This window comes from Rousettus aegyptiacus, unplaced genomic scaffold (genome assembly GCF_014176215.1).
Source record: "Rousettus aegyptiacus isolate mRouAeg1 unplaced genomic scaffold, mRouAeg1.p scaffold_m13_p_7, whole genome shotgun sequence".
Lineage (NCBI taxonomy): Eukaryota > Metazoa > Chordata > Mammalia > Chiroptera > Pteropodidae > Rousettus > Rousettus aegyptiacus.
Genome location: NW_023416310.1, coordinates 35263352 through 35287531, shown reverse-complemented (window position 1 = coordinate 35287531; position 24180 = coordinate 35263352). Strand labels below are relative to the sequence as shown.

The window sequence follows — 24180 nt, the reverse complement described above, 5'->3', positions numbered from 1 at the left end:
AAATAATGCGTACATGCTTGAGTGATAGATGCTTATGTGAACCACTTCTCTAAGCAATTCATAGAATTGATTCTGTGCAATTCTGAAATTCTACCTCTCATTTCAGGAAGATCATCATTGAAATCATTCCTTTATGTAATGGGACAGGGGTTTTTCAATATTTAGGCTTGTCTCTGAGGAAGGACTTGCCTGAAACCTTTGATATTTTATAACCAGAGAGCCTTTTTGATCTTGCTTGGTTATACTAATTTTGCATAATATTCCCCAGTCAATAATAATTCTATCATATTAAAATGACTCTGCCTTGTGCTCAATGGTCATCAAAGAATATTTGTTTCAGCCCAATTAATTGCCTGTGATATAAATGCAACCAAGGGATGAGTTTCTGTGAGAAGTTTAAAAGCTGGTGCACTGTCTAAATTTCTAATGTCTATTCTGTTAAATTTGTTTAAGCCTTTATTTCCAAACTTGGGGGAGAATAAAAGTCATATTACTATTCAAAATTATTTTTAATATGTATGAGTTTGGAGATACCAAAATAAATAAGTCTAAATAAATAAGACAAACAAAGATAATAGAAGTCACTTGTTTTAAAAGTAAGCTATTGCTATTTGAGTCATACAAGAAATTAAATACCTCTTTTATGAAGTTGAAGAGCATTTATTAAGCAGTCAGCATTGTGAATCTCTGTAAGAGCAATAATCAGAAGCATTCTTTGGGAAAGCATGTCTGGATTAGTGTATGGTGGGGGAAAATGGGTTTCAAGTCAGACCCTTTTGTCTTGATTTGCTAATCCGTTTTAACTTTTTGCAGGATTATTTTGAGTATCTTAGTGGAATAAGTATGAAAGATGTTTTAAAAACTATAAACTCGAACCATAGACATAAAGTACTTTTATTACCACACATCGATGATTTTAATAATTCTCAAGGGAACGTAGCAATGTGCTACGTGATGTTAGGAGGAGAGACTCAAGTTGTCTGTCATCAAAGCAACATTTCCAGTCCTGTCGCTAGACAGGGTGGAGGAAGTCATAACTCTTAGCTCTCCTTCTAATTCCAGTGATAGGATAGGTTCAAATGAGAGAAAGTAGTCTAACGGGTTTTTTTTTTTTTGTTTTTTTGGTTTTTTTGGCTCTGGGATAACTGGAATCTAGATTTAGACACCCTCAGGATTTCCTTGACATTTGACTGATTCTCTCTATATATTGGCTTCTTTATATTGGTTTCACCCTCATAACTTCATCTAATCCTAATTACCTCCCAAAGACTCTGCTTCTTAATGTCATCCCATTGAGGGTAGGGTTTCAGTACATGACTTTTGGGAAAACACAGACATGCAGTCAGAAACATTCCATCCCTGCCCCCCTCCCAAATTCATGCCCTTCTCATATGCAGAATACATTCACTCAATCTCAACAATCCAAAAAAAGTCTTAACTCATTCCAGCATCAACTCTAAGGTCTAAAGTCCAAAGTCTCATTGCTATGATTCATCCTGAGGAAAATTCCTTCCTTTTCAGCTATGAACCTGTGAAACCAAACATGTTATGGGCTTCCAAAATACAGTGGTAGGATAGACATAAGGTAGACATTCCCATTTCAAAAGGGAGAAATAGGTAAGAAAAACGGGTAATGTGTTGCAAATAAGTCTAAAACTTAGCAGGGCAAACAGCAAGCATTACATCTTAAGGCTCAAGAATAAACCTCTCTGCCTTTCAGTTTCACTGGGGGTGATATCACTCCCATAGTTCAGTGAGACAGTCCTACACTGGCTTTCTGCAGTGGCCTTACCCCCACAGCAACTCTCTGCCTGGGCTCTCTGGCTTTCCAGGTTGGGGTCCTATGGCCGTTACTCTCCTAATCTGGGATCCTTAGCCATGGCTCCAGTAGGTAGCCTCATCCTTTGAAATCTAGGTGGAGGTAGCTGTGCTTATCTTGTATCTGCAGCATAAAGCCCATGCTGAGCTCTCGACAAGGACCCAAACCTTGAGAGACTATGGAGGGGTACCCTGGGTGGCTTGACTGGAGAGCTGACCCTCTCCTTTGAAACAACTTTGCCCTACCCAGGGCTTTGCACAGTGAGCCTGTGATGGGTGTGGCAGACTTGATGATGTCTGATTTACCTTTGGGGTCATTCTTCAATTTTCTTGAAAAATAGCTTGTGGATTCTCTTGAATGGCTGATTTATACTAATCTCCTTATCAAAGGGTCACTTGGCCGCACCCTCATTTTTTGCACTATGGCTAGACTGAGAATTTTCCAAATGTTTAAATTCTGCTTCATTTTTGCTTAACAATTTCACCTTTAAGTCATTTCTCTCTTACGTTTTATTATAGTCAAGAGAAGTGAAGCTGCATCTTCAATACAAATTAGAAATAATTTCAGTTAAATATTCCAAAACATCTCACAAACTTCTGCCTTCACAAAACACTTGAACACAAACCAAATTCATCCAAGTTCTGTTCTACTTCATAACAAGGATTGCCTTTCCTCCAGTTTCCAATAATGTGTTTCTCATTTCCATCTGAAACCTCATTAGAATGGCCTTCATCACCCACTTTTCTACTAACATTCTGCCCAAAATTATGTAGGTAAGGGTTTCTCTACAGAGTTCCTCTTTCTGAGCTCACAACAAGATCTCTTTTAGTGGTCCATTCATGGCGATGTAAATTTTTTCTAGCATGTACCTCAAAATTTTTCTAGCCCCTGTTACCAGTTCCAAAGCCACTTTCACATTTTTAGGTATTTGTTATAGCAGCACATCCACTTCTTGGTACCAATTTCTGCCTTAGTGAGCTTGAGCTACTACATCAAAAATACCATGGGTTGGAAGCTTATAAACAACAGAAATTTATTTCTCGTAGTTCTGGAAGCTGGCAGTCTGAGATCAGGGTGCCAGCATGGTCAAGTTCTAGTGAGGGCCCTCTTCTGTGTTGCAGGCTGCGATTTCTCAATATATCTTCACACAGCAGAATGCAGAGAGAGGAGGCAAGCTCTCCAGACTCTGATGAAGACACTAATTTCCTTACAGAGGGTTCTACCCTTGCGATTTTATCTAATCCTAATACCATCCCACTGGTGGTAGAATTTCAACATGAATTTGGTGGAAGTTCAAACATTTAGTCCCTAACCTATGTATATACTACATATTGTTTATCCCTTCAACAATTCATAAAGACTTGGATTGTTTCCACCATTTGGTTATTGTGAATAAACTGCTCTGAACATGGGTGTACAAATATGTATTCAAGACTTCGATTTTAATTCTTTTGGATATATACCCAGAAGTGGAATTGCTGGGTCACGTCACGTGGTCATTCTATTTTTTTTTTTTTTGAGAGATCTTTAAACTGTTTTCATAGTGACTATACCATTTTACATTCCTGCCTACAGTGCACAAGAGTTCTTTTTTTCCTTCATCTTCACCAAAACTTATTTTCTGTTTTATTTTTTGATAGTAGCAATCTTGAAAGATGAGAGGTTACATTGTCATTGTAGAATTCCCATTCCTAAGCTGTATCTTCATCTTTCTCTACCACTTAAGAATACATGATATAATGTCATTGAATTAGAGTGATTTCATTATGTCTAATTATGAATCTGTTTTAATTCACTTTTCTCATTAAAGACTTTCATAATTTGTCTATTATAGTAACAAATAGCATACAACCTAACTATATCTCAAAATGATAGGAATTATAAATGGTGGCTCTGAATTACAATGATATAATTGTAGTATGTGTAGAAAGCTCAGTTCTTAAACTTGTTTGCCTAAAAGTGATGATTCATATTTTACTTTTTCTATCAGCATTCCTTCTTTGCTATATGATTTTTAAAATCATTTTTTAATTTTTCAATTACATTAACATCCAATACTATATACTAGCTATAACATAGTGATTCGACATTTATATAGCTTACAAAATGATCACTCTAAGTCTCGTATCCATCTGACACCATGCATAGTTATTAAAATATTATCGAATTTATTCCTGTGCTTTACTTTACATCCTGAGTCTTTTTATAACTGACAATTTGTACGTCTTAATCCCTTTTATCATTTCACCCATGTCCTACCCTCCACCCCCAATCTGGCAACCATCAGTTCTCTATCTCTATGAATTTGTTTCTGTTCATTTATTTTGTTTTATAGATTCCACATATAAAGGAGGTCATATGGCATTTGCTTTCTCTGACTTGTTTCATGTAGCATAATACCCTCTAGGTCCATCCATGTCTCAAATAGCAAGATTTCATTTTTTTATGGTTGAGTAATGTTCTTCATGTATATGTACCATGTCATCCATTTATCTATCAATGGACACAGGTTGCTTCCATACGTCGGGTATTGTAAATAATGCTGCAGTGAACATAAGGCTGTATATATCTTTTCAAATTCATGTTTTAGATTTCTTCAGAAAAATACTTGGAAGCATAATTGCTAGGTTATATGGTAGTTCCATTTTTAATTTTTTGAGGAACCTTCAAAGTTTTTCATAGTGGCTGCACCAATTTACACTCCCACCAACAGTGCATGAAGATTCCCTTTTCTCCACGTCCTCACCAACACTTATTTGTTGATTTACTGATGATATACATTTTGACGCATGTGAGGTGATATCTCATTGTGGTTTTAATTTGCATTTCACTGATTATTAGTGATATTGACCATCTTTTCATATGTCTATTAACTATCCGTATATCCTCTTTGGAGAAATATTAGCTCAAGTCCTCTACTCATTTTTTAATTGGAGAGGGAGAGGGAGAGTGTGTGTGTGGGGGGGGAGCGTGAGTGAGTGTGTGTGTGTGTGTGTGTGTGCGCGTGTGTGTGAATTTCTATGATTTCCTTCTATGTTTTGTATTTCAACCCCTTATGGGATTAAAATGCAAAACATTCTCCCATTCAGTAGAAGGACTTTTTGTTTTGTCAGTGGTTTCCTTTACTGTGCAAAACTTTAGTTTGATGTAATCTCATTAGTTTATTTGTTCTTGTTTCCTTTACCTGAGGAAACACATCCAAAAACTCTTTACTAAGTGTTATTTAAAGAATTTGCTGCTTATGTTTTCTTCTAGGAGTTTTATGGTTTCAAGTCTTGCATTTAAGTCTTTAATCCATTTTGCGTTTATTCTTGTGTGGTATCAGAAAGTGATCCACTTTAATTATTTTGCATGTATCTGTACAGTTTTATCAATACCATTTATTGAAAAAACTGTTTTTAGCCCATTGTATATTCTTGCCTCCTTCGTCTAGGTCACTTTCCTTCCCATCTACATCTTCCCAAGGGCAAGGTCATGGTGGTCATGGAGATCTTCTCCATCTTGGCTTCAAGTTCTAGATTACTAGGCTGCATCTTCGCCCCAAAGTGCTGCAATATTCTGCCAAGACCTAATAAGAACTCTTCAGAAGGTTTAAGGAATAAAATAGATCTAGGAGTAACAGGCATTCTAGTTTTATCTCATAAGTCTCTATAACATATATATGTATATATTGGCATTTGGACAATAAAAAGCTCAGGTGTTATATATCTCAGTTATATGCTAAGAAATAATCATATAGGTGTGAGTTTATTTCTAGATTCTCAATACTGTTCCATTGACCTAGTATCTGTTTTTATGCCTGTACCATGCTGTTTTGATTACTATAGCCTAGTTTGATTATTGTAGTATAGTTTGATATCTAGTAACATGATACCTTCAACATTGTTCTTCTTAAGATTTCTTTGGCTCTTAAGGGTCTTTTGTGGTTCCATATAAATTTCAGGATTATTTGTTCTGGTCCTGTGGAAAATGCCATTGGTATTTTGATAAGGATTGCATTGAATTTGTTGATTGCTTTAATTTTTTTATTTTTTTATTTTTTTATTTTTTTAAGTGAGGCAACCCTTGATCGACATCACAGACTGCAGGACCTTGTCAACCTACAATCCCTTATTTTTTATTTTTTACGCCTACAGCACCTGGTCTTCCTACGTGGTCTCCCATCCAAGTACTAACTAGGCCCAACGCTGCTTAGCTTCTGAGATCAGACAGGATTGGGCTTGTTCAGGGTGGCACGGCTGTAGACTGTAGATTGCTTTAAGTAGTATAAACATTTTAAGATGTTAATTCTTCCTATCCAGGAGCATGGTGTATTCCATTTATTCGTATCACCTCAATTTCTTTCTTTAATCTCTTTTAGGTTTTTTGAGTACAGGTCATTTACCTCCTTAGTTAAATTATTGTTAGGTTCTTTTCATGCAATTGTAAATGGACTTATTTTCTTGATTTCTCTTTCTGATAATTTGTTATTGGTTTATAAAAATGCAACAGATTTCTGAAAATTCAATAGATATTCTACTTACTGAACTTATAATAGTTTTTCGGTGGAATTTTTAGGGTTCTCTATATATCATGTCATCTGCAAATAACGATAGTTTTGCTTCTTCCTTTCCAATTTGGATGCTTTTATTTATTTATTTTTTGTCTGCTTGCTGTGGCTAAGACTTCCAATACTATGTTAAATAAAAGTGATGAAAGTGAACATCTTTGTCTCATTCCTGATTTAAAAAAACAAAACAAAACAAAACACTTTCAGCTTTTCACCATTGAATTTAATGTTAGCTGTGGGCTCATCCTGTATGTCCTTTTTTATTTTAAGGTATATTCCTTCTATCTCCACTTTGCTCTTGAGTTTTTATCATAAATGGTGTTAGATTTTGTCTAATACTTTTTCTGCATCTATTCATATGGTCATGATTTTTATCTTTCATTTCGTTTATGTAGTATATCAAATTAATGATTTGTGGATACCAAACCAACCTTGCAACACAGGAATAAATCCCACTCCGTCATGGTGTATGATCTTTTTAATATATTGCTGCATTTAGTTTGCTAATATTTTGTTGAGGATTTTTGCATGTATGTTCATCAAGGATTTTGAGCCTTGATGGCTGTGGGCACATCAGTGGGTAGGCTGAATGGTTGTGAGGGCTGGCCATGATGACACTGGACAAACTTTTGTGCAAGGGCTGACCCCACAGAGCAGCAGTTGCTTTAGTGAGCTCTGGTGCCAGCTGATTCCCCTCTTTGGGTATGTCATTTGTGGAGTTTATTGTGTATTACTCTGGTGTGGTCTGAAGCCAGTCACTGGGTGGTTGTTTCTGACTCCTCTTGGGAGGGGCTCCAGAGCAGGCCACTGTCAACTGCCACATGTGTCCAGCTTGGGATGCCTAAGGAGGTACAGTATGATCTGCAGTTTGTTGCTGCTTGTGCTGAGCTTGTGGCCACTTGATGGAAGCTATCTGCCAAGCTTGGGGTAACCTGATGGGAGAGTTGCAGTGCATGTTGAGACTGGTTGCTGCTTGTGCTGGGTTTGAGGCTACTTAAATACAGGGCATGGCAAGGCCAGCCGCTGCTTACTTGGGATTTGTGGACCTTTGAGAGATTTTTAAGAAAGTCAGTAGCATAAGCCAAGATGTGCTGCTTGTGTGGAAAAGCTGCTGAAAGAGACTCAGGCATGCAAGAGTTAAGTGGGGCAGGTCTCAGGGTTCAGAGTTTCAAAGTTGATGGAGACTCAGACCTGGTGCCCACCTGCAACTGGCTGACTGGGTAGGGGGAGGACTCAACAAAGTAGCAATAGCACTTGCCAGGCTTCTGTTTCCATAGAGAGCTGCTCCAACCCCTGCTCCTCCAGCCCTTGCCCTAAGGTTAGTCAGTTCCACCCATATGTCCCTGGTACCGTTTTGAGCTCCTGCACAAGAGCTTAGAGCAAGTGAGTATGTGAACAAGCAAGTCTGTGTGCAGTTCTCGCAAGAAGTTCCCTCCATTTCCAGCAGCCTTTTCTCTCTTTCAGATGCAATTCCTGCTGGTTTTCAGAGCAAAATATGGGGATTTCTCTTCCTGTCACTGATGCCCTGAGTTGGGGAGGCCAGTTTGGGGCTTGGAAACTTGGCTCCTCAGGGGACCTTCTGCAGCCAAAATATTCCTCCTGATTCTTAATTGCCACACCATGGGTATGAGACCTACTTGTTCCATGTCTCCATCCCTGCTACAGTCTCAACGTGGCACATTTTTATATTCTTAATTATAAGACTTCTGTTCAGCCAGTCTTCAGGTGGTTCTCAGTGATGGCTGTTGATAATTTCGTTGTAATTTTTATGTGGTTATGGGAGGAGGCAAGCACAAGGTTTACCTAGTCTATAACCTTCACCGGAAATTTTGCTATATGATTTTTTATCCCAAATATTTTTTAGCTTTAATTCTACAGAACCTGTATTTTATCATGAAACAATGGAAATAAGACTAAGTTATTTACTGATTTGCTAAAGTCTTACCAATTTCTCATTATGTCTTAGACAATGTGCTAGGTGCTGGAGATAAAACGAATAAGACAGAAAGTGTCCCTCTCCTTTCCAAGCTTGCCATCTAGTTCTGGGAAGTAGTTATCAATAAACAGATTAACCAAATAGTTGTTTAATGATAACTGTGATAAATTCCCAGGGGGGAAAAAAGAAAAGCATATGATGCTGTGAGGGCATGTGATGGGAATTCCAGCTAAGCAGAAATGTGATGGAGAAGAAAACCTTCTCTAAGAAGTGATATGTAAATTAAATCTGAAGTTAAGTGGTGTTTAGTAATATGATATGGTGTGCTGATATGATTGAATGGCTGGATGGGGAGGAATTCCAGGGTAGGTTAGGAAATATTTTAAGAATCCTTAAGCTGCAAAGACTTACAGCTAGGAACAGAGTGCAGGCCATTTGAATAAAGCATAAAAAATAAGAGGGAAGAGGTAAGAGCCTAGGATAGAGATTTAGGCAAGAGCAAAATCTTGTGCTAGACCACGTTTTCAGAGAGTGCTTTTGGGCTTTTGATCAAGACTACATGTGAGTTTACATAGTCTTTCAATTAAGAATATATATAATAAAATGTAAACTATATAAAATATAAAAAGAGTAGCAGAAAACCAAAACTATATAATTGGGCTCCAGAACAAGCTAACTCTTTCTGGAGACCAAAAACAGAGCAGAAACACAAAGTGTGAATGAAGCCACAGCCACGACATTATTGGTATCAGATACCAACACTACGTGGCACAAGAAATTGGCTCTTGTAGACTATTGGGTACTACACGTGGTAAATTGGTATGGAACCAAAATGTAGTTCATCGGTTGAAGCAAGGGGCTGTTGTAAGCTCCTCTGGCGATCTTACTACCCAAATTCCAAAACATGGGAAAGTATATGATGGGAAATTAGCCTATCTAATCAACAATCCTTATGTGAATTTTCCTCCAGGAAATAGAAGAGGGAAGTTATCCAATTTATTTTAATGAGTGTAGTTTAACGTTAAGATCAAAACTACACAATAAAAGTTTAAGAAAAAAAATCATAGATGAATTTCACCTATGAACTTGAATGCAAAAAATACTAATACATTTAACTTATTACTCCGTAAAAAAAGATACTTTAAGATCAAATACAGTCGATCCCAGTAAATCAAATGATTCAATCTTAAAAGTTGTTAAAATAACATGATTAATAGGATAAAATATATGATTATCTCTATAGGAGCAGCATAAAGAAATATAATTCAACACTTTCATACAGTCATTATCTGCATTCAGATGGAAAGCAAATGAAATGCAGGGTAGTTTTTTTTTTTTTTTGTCTACTCCAAAACCCCTTTTACTTACCTCCTTTTCACTGTCAATATTAAAAATGCCAACTACAGTTGACCCCACGTTGGTGGGGATTAGGGGCACTGACCCCAAGCAGTCAGAAATTCACACTTAAATTTTGACACCCCAAAAACTTTAACATCCTACTGTTGACCAGAAGCCTTACTGATAACATCATCAAGTAACATATTTTATACATTTTATATATTGTATTCTTTCAGTAAAGTAAGCTAGAGGAAAAAATGTCACCGAGAAATCATAAGGAAGAGAAAATACATTTTCAGTTCTGTACTGTATTTGTCAATAATGTAAGTTTATGTCATCTTCTTACAAGATGAATCGTCTTTCAGTACCTATCTCAGTATTATTTTATATGACATAAAACATCGTAGATGTTATGTGTATTACTAACACTAGAAATTAAAAAAATGAAAAGATAATATGAAAAAGAAATTTCTATTTTCAGGTATAACAATGTATACATTGATAATGAAGCAGCAGCGATATGATTACTTTATGATAGCCTGTTATAATTGATACAAGAGGTGGCTGTAAAATTATTACAGTAATACAGCATGTGCTATAGTTAATTTTGTTCAGTTATGATTCAATATTGCATCCTTAAGTTTGCTTATATTTCTCTTAACCGAATGGAAACTTATATGGTCTGTAATATTTTGTGTAAGATTTGATAAATTTTTACTTTTTATAATAGATTTTTGTATATTTTATGCTAGTAAATGATAAAATAGACTGATATCTACATACATTTTATGCATTCATGACATAACTTTTTCCTGATTTTTTTTTTTTTTATAATTCTGGGCTGTGTAGTTTGTGAGTTTTTATAAATCATTGCAAATTTCCAAAAAGTTTTAAAATCCATCTATTGAAAAATACATCTGTGTATAAGCAGATCTGTGCAGTCCAAACCCATGTTGTTCCAGAATCAGCTGTGCTCACTTTCCTAGCTCCTCTAGTGTGAGGGAGGCTATATGACCCAGTTTTGGACAATGAGCTATAAAGAGAATTCTGATGGGAGCTTCTGGAGATGACTTTCCTCCTTTATGAAAAAGATATGTGATCCTATATCCTCCCTATTTCTTCTCTGTAATTGTGATTGTAAGTGGATGTTGTGCTTGGAATTATGCCATAAGAGAAGGTCAAAGACCCTAATCCAGTACACTGACATTTATGAGCTGCTGCCCAAACCTAAACCTACCTACCTTCAGTTTGCTGCTATATGAGATAATTAACTATTTTTTTTGACAAATATCAATGTTAGATATTCTTTCTTTAATCCGTAAGTATTCCTAACTAATGGAGAAGAAATCTCTTTAACCTGAAAAGGATATCTATTCAAATTCTTCATTGAGTATCATACTTAATTACAAAAAGTTAGAAGGTTGCCATTATATTCAGAAATGAAAAAGAATGCCAGTAGCTTCCTCTATTAAGTGTTATACTGCATATCCTGGTTAGTGCAGTAAGACAGAGAAATAAAGTTTAAAAATTAGAAAGGAAAAGAAAAATAATTAATTTGCCAATGATACCATTAATTTCATGGAAAACTAGAAAGCATATGTAAACTACAGAACTAGTAATAGAGTTTTGATAGTTTACCGGATTCAAGGTCAACTGAAAAAAATTATGTAGCCACTATCCACCAGTAAAAAGAAATCAATACATATAATAACATTATGTAATAATCATAAAGCAAATAGGAATAGCTCTAACATTTTATATTTTGTATTAATTTTTTGAAAGTAATTTTGTATTTTAAAAAAGACAAATTTCAACATATTTATGTATGTAAGACTTGAGTAAAAGTAGACAAAGTTTTGGAATCAAAATACTCATCTTTTTATTTTATTTTATTTTCTTAGTTTCAAGTATACAGTACATTGGTTAGACATTTATGTAGTTTAGAGAATGATCCCCCTAATTGCTCTTTCTCTCCTTTGGCTCTGCGCCTAGCCATGACATTAATGTTACTGCATTTCCTATGCCGTGCTCCTCATCCCTGTGACCATCTATCAATTACTAACTTGTACTTCTTTAATCCTTCACCCCATTCTCCCATCCCCCCACACCCTCTCTACACTGGCCTTCACCTCTATATTTGAGTCTCTTTTCAATTAGTTTGTTCTTTTTGTTCCTTAGATTCCTCATGTTAAGTTAAATCATATGGTATTTATTTTTCTCTGTCTGACTTGTTTCACTCGTAATAACCTCTCCGTCTGACTTATTTCACTCATAATAACCTCTAGGTCCATCCATGTCATTGCAAATGGTAGGATTTCATTTTTTTAATGACTAATATTCCATGTATATATGAACCGTAACTTCTTTATCTAGTGGTCTAGTCTTAGGTTGCGTCCATATCTTAGCTATTGTAAATTATGCTGCCATGAACGTAGATGTGCATAGATATTTATGAATTATTGTTTTGGTTTTCTTTGGATAAATCCTCAGAAGTGCAATTGCTGGGTCAAAAGGTATATCCATTTTTAATTTTTTGAGAAACCTCCAGATTGTTTTCCATAGTGGCTGTACCAATTTGCAATCCCGCTAACAGTAGATGAGAGTTCCCTTTTCTCCACATCTTTGCCAACATTTGTTCTTTGACTTATTGATGATAGTCATTCTGACAGGTGTCAGGTGATATTTCATTGTAGTTTTAATTTGCATTTCTCTGATTAGTGACCTTGAGCATATTTTCATATGTCTATTGGCCATCTGTATTTCCTCTTTGGAGAAAAATCTGTCCAGGTTTTCTGCCCATTTTTTAATTGGATCGTTTTTTTGTTTTTGAGCTGTATGAATTCTTTATATATTTTGGATATTAACCTTTTACCAGATGTATCATTTGTGAATATCTTCTCTGAAACAGTCGGTTGTCTTTTTGTTTTGTTGATGGTTTCCTTTGCTTTACAAAAACCCTTTAGTTTGATGTAGTCCCATTTGTTTATTTTTTCTTTTATTTCCCTTGCCCAAGGAGATATATTCCAAAAGAAATTACTAATAGCAATATCATAGAGTGTACTGCTTATGTTTTTTCTAGAAGTTTTATGGTTTCAGGTCTTACATTTAAGTCTTTAATCCATTTTGAGTTTATTCTTATACATGGTATAAGAAAGTGATCCACTTTAATTATTTTGCACGTATCTGTACAATTTTATCAACACCATTTATTGAAGAGACTATTTTTACCCCATGGTATATTCTTGCCTCCTTTGTCATATATTAAGTGAGTATAGGCGTGGATTTATTTCTGGGCTCTCTGTTCTGTTCCATTAATCAATGTATCTGTTTTTATTTCAGTATCATGCTGTTTGGATTACTGTAGCCTTGTAGTATAGTTTGATATCAGGTAGAAAACACTCATTATCTTAAAGACATATCAATTTACCTGAAATTAATGCATATTTTCATATAATGTCTACTCAAAATGTAAAAGGATTTTGGAGGATCTTAACAACTCATAAAACTAATGTGAAGTTACAAAGGGCCGATAATAATTGCATAATAATTATGATTACATAGTCTAGTAGTTAGTTGCTTCAAGTTAAGCAAATAGAAAGATGGGGAATTTTAGGGGACTGGAATTATTATGTGGAAACTATTTTCCAGAGAAGTCATTAAAATTGTAGGAGAAGAGTGATCCAGTATATAAATGGTTCTGGGAAAATTAGTTATCCATGTGAAAAACAGTTGGATTCCTATTTCATCCTACCAACATAAACAGGTGGATAAAAGGCTTAAATAGGAAAGGCAGACCTTTCACCAAAAAAAAAAAAAAAAAAAAATGGAAATAATGAAAAAATCTTTTTGTGATCTTGAGTTTAAGGAATGATTAAGTTACAAAGTAGCATAAATCTTAAAGGACAGGGTTATTATTTAAAATTAAAAGTTTCTGGTCAACAAGAGACACTAAAAATACTATAAGCTACAGGTTGAGAGAAAAATCTCTGAAATATCTAAAAATTTTTAAAATAGATCTAACAAAAAGTTAAGATCTAGAATTAATAAAGGTTTCCTACATGAATTTTTAAAAAGTAATAATGCAGCAGGTGAATGAGCAACGAAGAGGAAGAGAGAACAGAAAGGGAAGCCTAACCTATACACATAAATATATTCTCAGTGTCAATGACTATTTGGAAAATACAAATAAAAAACTGGAAGTTTATTACCCAACCATCAAATTCAAAAAATTAGAATTCATTTTGACAATTCACTTAGTTGATGAAGATATGGAGCAATGGGAACTTTCAGTTGTGTTGGCGGGAATGTTCACCGATGGCTCTGGAGTAGAATTTGGTGTGATCGGGCACTATTAGTAACAATCCTACCCTTCACATTTCTCATACATGCCCTAGAGAAGATTTTGGTAACACAGGATAACAAATAAGATGTTCATGGCAATATTGCTTGGCATAGTGAAGACCAAAAGTGACCGAAACATCTATTAAAAGAACAGATAAATGATATGACTTCATAATAGAGAACTACACATTGTTCAAATGAATGAACTAGCAACTCGTGATCACACCTCAAAAACATAACACTGAGCAGAAAAATCAAGTTTCCCAGTGATGTACAAGTTATGCCATTTACGTAAAGTTTGAAAGCAGGAACACCCCTCATATAATGCTTATCCATACATACACAACAAAAATAAAAATATGGGTAGTAACAAATACCAGATGCAAGGTAATGTTACCTTTGGGTAAAAAAAGAGGGAAGGAGGCAGAGGAGAAATGCATTAGGGGTTTTAGTTGTTTAAAATATTTTCTTTCTTAAGTTGAGAATCTGTTAATGGTTGATTATTATATGATTTCTATGATTTTGAATGCCTGAAATATTTCACAGTGATCCGTTTGTCCTATCTTTCCCATCTGTCTACCTATTATCATCTTTCTTCACCTACCTATCTGAAGTATGCATGGCAAAATGGATACAAGTTTAATGTTATTTTCTTAGCTGAATATTTTTAAAATATAACTGTCTAAAAGCTATACTTGCTACTGTGTGGAAAATGGATAGAGGAGATGTGAAATGCCATTGAGTCTGATTGCAGCAGCAGATAGAAGAAAATTGTGAATCTGAAAACCATTAGGAAGTAGAATGAATGTCTGTGGAGACTACGTCAACGTGTTAGTGCAAGGATGGTTCTCATGTCTCTGTCATGAGCTTCCTCGTGGACAATGAAATGCTTCTGTTGTGGAGAGGGTGATGTCAATAGCTGGGGCAAGAAGGCCTGCTGTCTATCTAAATGTTAATGTTCACAATTTATATTTCTTACATTTCTTGATGTGTCGTATTGGTTAATAAGTGCACCCTGGAGCTTTGCTACAGAGTCCAACAGAAGAACTTTTCTGATCTGGCTTGCCTCCTTCTGAAAAACCCAAGTTAATTTTTTCTTTGTTTAAAGAAGATATAAACTCATTCAAATAGCATATTTACAATTTATACTGAACTGTCTGGCATGAGGTGGTCTAGGGAAGATCCATTACTTGGTCCTGCTTGTGGACAGTATAGGCTTTGGACTGTGGAAATGCTGATTGGATTGAAACAGTGCTTGCAGCTGAGAATCATCTGTTAGGAAAGGGATGTTGCCTAAAGACGCTCACTAGAGGTCGCAGAATGTGGTGATCTGTATACTGGAGGGGGCTCTAAAGAGGACAATGTGCAAGCTTTCGCTGTTGATAAGAAATCAGGTGAAAAATGTGTTGCAGGCACTTTTTCCCCACCATGACTTCTGTGGATGCTGCTAATTGATCAGAATTTGCTGCATGCTGCTTTATAGTCATTTTATTTCCGCATTAGTTCTGGATGTAGGACTTTTTAATACTTCCTCAGCCATGGTAGGATGGCATAATGAACAGCTTCTTCTCACCTCCATAACAAAGTTATTTAAGATTTTTGCCAGTGGACTGTTTTGTCGTATTTGGGCATGGGACGGGGGGGGGGGGGGGGGCGGGGCGGGGCAGGGCAGGGGAGGTTGGTTGCCTGATCAAATTCCTGGCAAATAGTAGAGACAGATGCTTCTATTATCATATTGATGATGCCTATTGCTATAAAAGTGTATGAAAAGAGCTAATGGATGCCACTAAGTATTAATAAAGTGAGCAAGTGAGACTGCTTAAGAACAAAGTCCCATCTTAGGAGATATCCTAGTTTTGTATATATCACTCCGATTGGAGATGTGCTACTTTTCCAATGTTGATTTTTATGACCCTGTCCCTTATTCTGAATCATAAAAGATGAGTTGAGTATATGTTTAAAATGAAAATAAATATGATATTTAATTTTGAGCAGTTTTGTAACATCTATGGAGAAAATAGATAATTCTGATAACTTGAGGGTTCATTTTAGTTAAGAATAAAAATTTTACTAATATGACTTATTCACTGAGACCAAACACAGATTACATTTTTGTTAGTTATGTTTTAAGAATCCATCAGTTGGAAGCTAGAGATAAAAACAAGACAAAACAAAACCAAAATGAGATCTTGATAGAAGAGAGAAAAGATTTGAAGGCTGTCTGTGCTTTCCTTGTAGGAAAGAATACTTTCCATAAACTTCATAGAAAATAAGTTTGAAAAATTTAGTCAGACATTTCAAGGGCAAGGTGATATGCTGATTTTGTTAGTAATCACAAACAGCATCCAACCTGTTAAAGGAGAAGCTCTAAAAAGAGTTTGTATTAATATTCCAGGGCTTTGATCCTATTATGAGATATTGAGAGAGCCTTACAGGTCATTTGTTTCTATTTCATTTACTATTTAAAGACTCCTGCTTTTATCTTCTACTGAATTTCACATATTCTCAGATTCATTCAAGTGATTTGAAGGTTAGTGTACTCAAATAAAAAGTACAACTTTATTAAAAAATCTATTAGGCTCCTCCCAGTCTCCTTTCTAAAATCGCAGACAATCTCACGCGCATTAGATTCCTATGCTTGTATACAGTTGGTTCTTTTAGAGCAGTTTCTCAGCCTTAGCACTGTTGATTTGATGCTGGAGAATTCTTTGTTGCTGAGGGCTGTCCTGTGCACTTAAGACGTTTGGCGCCATTCCTGTCTTCAGTCCAGTAGATGCCAGTAGTACTCACCCTCGCAGTTTTGACAACCAAAATGTCTCCAAATCTTACCAAATGTTTCCTGGGGCAAAATTACTCCCAGTTGAGAACAACTGTTCTAGAGATATGTTTATATGGGTCTCTAAGGGAAAATAATAGTGAAAGACTTTAATTCCACAACCTCATTGATATTTAGATGTTTTCATGCAGATAGACATGTTTGGAAGCGTCCTAAAAAATATGAGACAGGAACCTCCTTTTACAGAGGCATTATTCTGTCACAGGACTGCCTGCTGTGTTCTGACTGACAGTAACACCAAAACACGGATCACTTTCCTATGTGAGCTGATGAAAATGCTAGTGTGAATGAAAAACAGTTTCTGCTCTATAGGAGTATGCACTCCAGGGACTTTTGGTAAATCCTTGACCAAAATGAAACGTAACATAAATCAGGATTAACCATGGACCTTGTATCAATAATAAACATTACTGCTGGCTTTCGTTAGTGAAAGAGCACATATGTTTATATTCATTCCTCTTAATAAGAATCTGCCTTACTCTGCTTTTCTTGTGTCATTATTAAAGGATGAATAATACCCAGAGAGATAGTTAAAGCCACTTAATTGGCATATGAATAAATAAAATGTTCAATTAAGAGAGCCAAATGCCAAGAATTTGAATTTAGTTTAATGCTTTTCTATAACTTGACATGATGCATTACCAGTCACTTGCATTTATAAAGTGCTGTGCTCTATAAGACACAGAGTTAATTGTTAATATTTGACTTAAACCACTTCATTCTGTTGTTATTTTGTTTTATATTTTCTTGTGTTGTTCATCGCTTAAATTCATAAAGAACAGTTCTTGTTTTAGTAAATATTTTTTTCATCTTAGGATCTTCCAAGGCTTTATTATTCACTGATGTGCTCATTTGATGCCAAGTGCCATATATTTTAATATACTGTGCAACTACTAGATTGCCAGTTTATTAATTGGCACTTTTCAGCTTTCCAAGGGCTTGCACAAATTAAGAAGATTCTGTTCTGCTTATCAGTAGTAAGCTGGTTGTAGTTTGCCACATCTGTGCTGATCTTAAAACCTATCAAACAAAATCATTTATTGTCCAATCAAGTAAATTGGAAAGCTTCTATTAGTTCTCTTTGGGATATACCTGGTAGTCTTATTTGTTTCAGAAAGAGCTATCTAAAATAGAAGCCTAGTACTCTGAATCTTATGGAAAATATTCCTTTAGAAAAGTTTTTTCTTTATTTTGATGCATGAATATTAAAAAATTTTTTGAACACTTAAAAATAAGAATGTAGATGGAATTATATTATCTAGAACAGAGAGTGATTTTATGGTTAATGCAGTACAATGATTTATTTTTTCATATAAGGACACAGATTCAGATGGGTTAAATGACTTGCCTGAGATTTCTTAGGAAGAGGCAAAGTAGACATAACAATACAGAATAACTAATTCCTAGTTTAGTGGTATTGGTTTTCAGCATATGATCTTTATGAACTTCAGAATTATATTTTCTGGTCATATGATTATATGATTTAGAAGTTGAGAATAAAGGAAGCAAAAATAATCTTTTATCCACAGCAAAAATGTATATGTTTCAAGAGTTCTTTTAATGGTCCTTGGTATTTTATGGCCTCTGATGTTTAGAGACTCATCGTTTATACCACGAGTATAACTGAACACATGTGAATTGTATGATCCAAGTGTTCTGTTTGAATCAGATTCCTTTTATTTTTATAGGTGTAACTTTTGAGGTTTATATTAAAAGAATATCTTTTGCATTGTTCATTTCGATAAACATAAAATGTTAAAAAAGGAAATGACATGTTTTTATTTTTATTTGTTAAGTAGATGTTTTTTATAGGGGACAAAAGTGTTCTTACTATAATAAAGCCAGTATTGCAAAGTTGAGTATTATTTTGTTATGATAGATGTTCAACATAATTTCAAGGGATAGGAACTTGCTGTAGTGAGTATTTATATAGAGAAGAATTGTCATAAATTAGTAACATCAATGACAATGCAGAGGTCCATATGTCTACAGGTCTATATGTGGTGTATATACAGATGTATTTCATGTATGTGTAGTGATTGTGAGAAGTCTTTTATTGTGTTTTGCATATCCCTAATGCTTAATAATATTGAGCATCTTTCCGGGTGCCTTTTGGTCATTTGTATGAAATCTTCTCATCAAATCTTTTGCCCATTTATCAATCAGGTTATTTTACTCCCAGTTATATCCCCAAGAGAAATGAAAATATATGCACATGCAAAATTTGATGCATGAATGTTCATATCAACATTATCTGGAATAGCGAAAAGTGGAAACAATCCAAATGTCTATCAGCTGAGTAATAAACAGTGGTATATCTGTACAATTAAAGCTATTTGACAATAAAAGCGAATGAAGTATCAGTGTATGCTATAACAGACAAATAGTGAAAATACTAACCGAATATTCTTAATACTTAAGACTAGATGTCATATAATTCCATTTATATGAAATGGCTAGAACAGGCAAATCTAATAGAGACAGAAAGTAGATTAGTGGTTGCCTAGGGCCAGGGAGAGAGAGGAATGGGGAGTGACTGCTAATGGGTAGAGGGTGTCTTTTGGGGTGATGAAAGGTTCTAAAAATTAGATAGTAGTGATGGTGGCACAGCTCTCTGAATATACTGGAAATCAAGTTGTAGACTTTAGTAGGGTAAATTTTATGGCATGTGTCTTATCTCAATAAATATATTTGTAAAAAGGAAAAACATATAAAAGCAATAGCTTTCTTCTTTAGGAGTTTATCAAATAATAGCAACAAGACTTTCAAAATAAGGCTTTTAGAATCCTTACTAGAAGATTACATTGATTACTAGCTGGTGAAAATCATCATCATCATCATCATCATCATCATCATCATCATCATCATCATCATTATCATCATCATTTGTACCTAAATTTTTAACACTTACCATCCGTATATTACAAATTAACATTTTTACTTCCTCTCTCAGTAAATAGCATCACCATCTATCTAGCTGCCCAGACCAAACACTTGAAAGTTATCTTCCATTTTCTTTACCTCCAATCTGTAGCAAAGCAAAAGTTTCTGTTGGTTGCACCTTTCCTCTTCTGAATATCGTTTGGCATTCTTCCTCTCCCCTCATGCGGCCATAGCCTTTGTTTTGTATATTTGGCCCACCCTATTGTTATAGCCAATGGGTTGGTGTATACTTCTAGTGATCCCAATGACATCATTGGAACAGTTTCACTTATAGAATAAAGACTAAAGTTCTCATCGTGATCTGGAAGGCCTTTTATGTTCTGAACCCTGTCCATTTTTCAGTCTTATTTTTTTGTCACTCCCATGCAGCAAGTTATGCTAGAGTTCAATGCATTTGTCATGCCATTTCAGACACTTAAGATTTTCTCGTAAAACCTCTTTATTGACCCATACATTACTTAAAGTGTTTTGTTTAGTTTCCAAGTATTTGGTAATTTTCTAGCAACCTGTTATCCTATTTTTTAAAAATCTGCTATGGTGTATTTTATGGCTCAGAAAATAGTCTATCTTAGTGAAAATCCCATGTGAACTTAAAAAGAATGTGTTGAGATAGATGGTGTGTGCTATAAATACCAACTACATCAAATTGGTTGATCAGACTGTTGAGGTCATGTATATTCTTACAGATTTTCTGTCTACTTGATCTATCCATTACTGACAAAGATATGTTGAAGCCTCCAGCTAGAATAGCGGATTCATCTATTTATTTTTGCAATTTTATCAGGTTTTTTTCATGTATTTTGACACTCTTTTGTACAGTGCATATACCTTTAGGATCGTTATGTCTTCTTGGAGAATTGACTACTTTATCATTATGCAACACACATATTCATCCTTGGTTTGTCTGAGATTAATATAATTAATATTCATCACTGTTGATGAATATTAGGATAATATAGTAGTCTAGTTTTTTTCCATTCCTGTACTTTTTACCCATCTGAATCTTTATATTTAAAGTGTTTTTCTTATAGACTACATGCAGCTGGGTCTTTTTTTTTTTTTTTAAATCCACTCTGACAATGTCTCTTTTAATTGGTGTGTAGACCATTCATATATAAAGTGATTTTTGATGTAGTTAGAATATTATCTACTTGTTTTTGTTTCTCTCATTTTTGTTTCTCTGTTTTCTCTGGTTTTATTTTAGCATTTTATGTAATTCTATTTTATCTTCATTCTTATAATATTAATGTACACTTTGTTTTAAATAAATGAACTTTATTTTTTAGACCAGTTTTAGGTTTATAGAAATATTGAGCAGAAAGTACAGTTCCATATACTGCCTCTTCCCCCTTCTCATGTTTCTCCTATTAATATCTTCCATTGGTGTGGTACATTTATAACAATTGCTTAGCTAATATTGATAAATTACTGTTAAGTCTATACCGTGCATTAGGGTTACTCTTTGGGTTGCAGATGTTATGAGTTTTGACAAATGCAGAATATTACAAATCTACCATTTTAGTGTTATTCAGAATAGTTTCATTTCCCTATGCTCCACCTTTTTCTCTCTCTTTTCTCTCTCTCCCTTCCCCTGCCACAACAAAACTCCTGGCGAACATGAATCTTTTTACTGTTTCTATACTTTCATCATTTCTAGAATGTAATATAGTTGGAATCATAGCTTCGTTAACTTATCAATGTGCATTTAACATTCCTTCATGATTTGATAACATTTTTAATTATTAAATAATATTTCATTATATAAATGTACCATAGTTTATTCACTTATTGAAGGATTTTTTTTTCTTTGTATATATTGCCACATTATTTTTTTCTATCACCACACCACCTTGCCCTTTGACAGCCATCAGCTTGTTCTCTTTATATATGGTCAGTTTCTGTTTTGTTTATTCATTTTTAGATTCTACACATAAATGAAATCATATGGTATTTGTCTTTATCTTTCTGACATATTATACTTAACATAATACTATCTAGGTCCATTTATTTTGTCACAAATGGCAAGATTACACTCTCTTTTATGGATGAATAATATTGCAGTGTATATATGTATCACATATTCTTTACCCATTCCATGAACACTTAGTTGGCTTCCATATCTTGGTTATTGTAAATAATACTGCAGCAAACATAGGGGTGAATGTATCATTTTGAATTTGGATTTCTTTGGAGAAATACCCAGAAGTGTAATTGCTGGGTCATATGGTAGCACTGTTTTTAACTTTTTAAGAACCTCCATAAAGTTTTAATAGTGGCTGTACCAATTTGCAATCCCACCAACAGTGCACAAGGGTTTCCTTTTCTTCACATCCTCACCAACACTTGTTTTTTGATTTATTGATGATATCTGTTTTGATGAGTGTGAGATGATATCTCATTGTGGTTTTAATTTGCATTTTCCTAATGATTAATGATATTGAGCATATTTTCATATGTCAATGGCAATCTGTATATCCTCTGGAAAAATGTCTACTTAGTTCCTCTGTTTATTTTTTAATTGGATAGTTTTTTTTTTTTAAGTTTATGAATTCCTTATACATTTTGGATAGTAACCCTTATGTGTATCATTTGTGAATATCTTTTCCCATTTAGTAGGCTATCTTTTTGTTTCATTGATTGTTTCCCCCACTGTGTAAAAACTTTTTAGTTTCATGTACTCATTTATTTATTTTTTCTTTTGTTGTCCTAGCCCATGGAGACACATCCAAAAAGGTATTACTAAGAGTGACGTCAGAAAGTTTACTGCCTCTGTTTTCTTCTAGTTTTACGGTTTCAGGTCTTACATTTAAGTCTTTGATCCTTTTGAGTTTGATATAAGACAGTGGTCCCATGGATCTGTACAGTTTTCCAACACAATTTATTGAAGAGACTGTCTTTACTCCATTATATATCCTTGCCTCCTTATCATGGATTAGTTGACCATATTAATAACAATTTATTTCTGGGCTCTCTGTTCTGTTCCATTGATCTACATATCGGTTTTTATGCCAGTATACCATTTTGATTGTTGTAGCCTTGTAGTATAGTTTGATATCAGGGAGCATGATACCTCCCAATTTATTCTTTTTTCAAGATTTCTTTGGCCATTTGGCATCTTCGTGGTTCCATAGAAATTTTAGGATTCATTGTTCTAGTTTCCAGAAGATTGTCATTGATATTTTGATAGGGTTTGAATTAAATCTATTGCTTTATGTAGTAAGGACATTTTAACAATATTAATCCTTTCAAACCATGAGCATAGTATATCCTTCCATTTGTTTTTATCTTCTTCAATTTCTTTAACATCTTATGGTTTCCAGAATATAGGGCTTTCACCTCCTTGATACCCAAGGTAGCCTTTGAGTCTGGACTTTAGACTAATCAAGATTCAGCTCAGAAATTGGAAACAGCTTCTCCTGGTTGTCTTGGAGAATGTGGAAGAGGGGTGTATTTTTAAAGTGAAAGAGAGTTCACTTAGAAAGAGGGAAGAGAAAAATGAATCCTGGGTAGTCAATTGGTCTGTTCACTATTGAATGGAAGAGTTAGACTGGACCTATGGAATGGTGATAGTTTAAAACAAACAAACAAACAAACAAACACACACTAGACTTATCTGGCCTGTCAGAAACCTATTCCTACCAAACCACACTCTAATAAGGCCTTTCTGAAATACTGTTAAGCTCATGCAGCTTGCCCAACAGTGGTTCTTAAAATCAAAGGCCATATTCAGACTCTTTGTGCTTTTGTAAAACTGCATTTCTGATTAGCATATAAACCTGTTGCCATGGCAGTTAAGATGTTGCATATTGTATGCTACCACTTCAGAACGGGATCTAGAAAAGCAAAGGTCCTGGGATAGGAAACTAAAACCTTGTTGGTAATAAAACCAAATGGAATGAAAACTTGGGCATCAAAACTATGAGAAACTCTGTTGTAAAATGAGAGGATCGGTGTTTTAAGGGGGCATGATTAATCTCAATAAAATGAGACTGTACTTCACTTAGGATTTTTCCTTACTTCCAAGGGGTTGAGTTAGCCATTGATGTTGAAATTCATATAAAATAGGACAATTAAAAAACAATGAGGAACGAGAAGGAGGGAAGGATTAAGGGAAATGGTAGAGAGTGAGAAAGAAAGCACAATGGAAATGCTGGGACGGAGCCTACATTTATCTTAACTTTCAGACTTTTAAAAATCTGCCAAATTCTAGCAGTTTCTTGGCCACAACCTCACAAAATTGCTCTCAGCAGTGTCCCTTCTACTAACCAACCAATGTATTGCACTTTTTTACACTAACATTTTATCCCAAGATGTAAATTCTTTTTAGTGAATGCAATATTTACTATCTTTCTGAAAATATTTGCTGTAATTCTTAAGTCTTAATGCTTTTCCTTAGTATATATCCTATTCTTCGTGGA

General features: G+C 34.7%; 1 long non-coding RNA gene and 1 pseudogene across 1 annotated transcript in view; one reads left to right on the top strand and one right to left on the bottom strand.

Annotated features, from left to right (window-relative positions):
- LOC107502786 overlaps positions 1–24180 on the top strand; it is a 78254-nt gene that overhangs the window by 28725 nt on the left and 25349 nt on the right. The window lies entirely within an intron of this gene.
- On the bottom strand, positions 5947–6065 carry LOC118606220 (annotated as a pseudogene).